The sequence below is a fragment of the Octopus bimaculoides genome, unplaced genomic scaffold (assembly GCF_001194135.2).
Source record: "Octopus bimaculoides isolate UCB-OBI-ISO-001 unplaced genomic scaffold, ASM119413v2 Scaffold_8902, whole genome shotgun sequence".
NCBI lineage: Eukaryota > Metazoa > Mollusca > Cephalopoda > Octopoda > Octopodidae > Octopus > Octopus bimaculoides.
In genome coordinates this window covers 41,917-43,909 of record NW_026352694.1, presented here as the reverse complement: position 1 = coordinate 43,909, position 1,993 = coordinate 41,917, and the positions used below count along the sequence as shown (strand labels likewise).

Genomic DNA, 1,993 nt, shown 5'->3' with positions numbered 1-1,993 from the left:
TGGGGGGGTGTTTGTTGTTTTTTGAGGGGTTTTGTTGTTTTGGGGTTTTTGTTGTTTTTTTGGGGAGGTTTTGTTGTTTTTGGGGTTTTTTTTGTTTTTTGTGGGGTTTTGTTGTTTTTTTTTGGGGGGTTTTGTTGTTTTTGGGGTTTTTTGGGGGTTATTTTTGTTGTTTTTTTTTGGGGGGGGGGTTTCCCCAGAAATGTAAGGAATGAAGTTACACAGGATTTTATTATCAATAATAAAAATAACTATCCTCTCTGCTAAAGGCACAAGGCCTTAAATTGGTGGGGAGGGAGGGGGAGTCGATTACATCGACCCCCTCCAGTGTTTCACCGGTACTTAATTTATCAACCCTGAAAGGATATCAATAATAATAATAATAATAATGAGGGTTTCTTTATTAACCCACAAAGGGTTCACATTAAGAAAAACATTATGGGCAGTACAAGACAAAACAAAAGGATGTGTGTGAATGTGTGTGTGTGTGTGTGTTGTGAGGATTTAGCATGTAAACAAGATTAATAAGATCTGGAATTTCGGAACAGGGAACTAAGTTGATTTCAGCGACCCCAATTTTTCACTGGTACTTAATTTAACGACTCCAGAAGGATGAAAGGCAAAGTTGACCTCGGCAGAATTTGAACTCAAAACATGAAGATGGATAAAATGCTGCTAGCCATTTTGACCGGCAATGCTAACAATTCGGCCAGCACGCTGCCTTAACCCTGGTTTACCAGTGGATGGCTTATTTTTCTCTATACCGTAGCACTAGTAGAGAGCCAGGTATATGGTAAAATAAAAGTTCAGGAGCCAAGTGACTGGCATGAATTGATTAGATTTTGGGATTGATCTGATACTGGACAAGGATTCCGGATTCTTTTTCCTGTTTTTTTATTTAATGTTTGAGAGCGGTCAGGTTCATTTTTAGTATTCTCGTTTGTGAGAGCAATCGAATTTATTTCAGATATTCTCATTTTAAAAATCATCTCTGTCTAAACTTTGAGAGGATGTTGGTGTTGCCTTGGCGGAGGTTTGTGCTCTCCGAGTGCTCTTGTGATTGAGTGAGTGAGGGAGCAGCACATGCCGTCTAAGTGACACTGGGGTACAAATATACGAAGCCCAGTATACCCATCATGACTACCCGTCTGATAAGGGTACACCAGGCACATGCATCACAACCATATGTGCGTGACATGGTGATCTCATATCAAGATAAACAGTCCATGACTTCGCAGGTGGGGCCCAGTTGGAATGTTCTTCAGGTCGAGTAGCCCATCCCACTCAAAAAGTCCCTGAATAAGGGTTGTTCCGAGTTCAAATTCCACCAAGTTCAACTTTACCTTTCATCCTTTTAGGGGTCGATGAAATAAGTACCAGTTGAACACTGGGGGTCAAAGTAGTCAACTAGCACCACCCCAAAATTTCAGGCCTTGTGCCTATAGCAGAAAGGATCATCAATATCAACAACATCAGCATCATCATCATCATCATTTTGTAAGGTGGCAAGCTAGCACAATTGTTAGCATGCCAGGCAAGATGCTCAGAGGCATTTCGGTTATCTTTACATTCCGGGTTCAAATTCCATCGAGGTCGACTACGCCTTTCATCGTTTCAGGGTCAATAAAATAAGACCTAGCGGAGCGCTGGGGATTGATGTAACTGGCTAGCCCCATCTCCCAGAATTCCAGAGGTTGTGCCTACAGTAGAAAGGCTTATTATTATTATTATTATTATTATTATTATTATTATTATCTTTGTCTTCCCTTAAAACCCAAGCTTCTTGTCTGCGACAGCTCAAGTCTCGTTTGAAAGGGAATAAATGAATGAATGAATGAGGTTATTACTGTTAAGTAGATTAATTTTGGAGTGGAAGGGCTGCTGCTGAAGGCGGGGAGGGGTGGGAGCTGCGACAGAAAATGGGACGCACTTCAGAAAGAGGTGTGAAGTGAAAGAGACATCACAGTGAAATCGGGGTGACGGAAGGGGATTGATG

General features: G+C 41.4%; 1 long non-coding RNA gene across 1 annotated transcript in view; it reads left to right on the top strand.

The window, feature by feature from the left end:
- Nucleotides 1-1,993, top strand: part of LOC106867421 (uncharacterized) — a 40,761-nt gene that overhangs the window by 406 nt on the left and 38,362 nt on the right. The window lies entirely within an intron of this gene.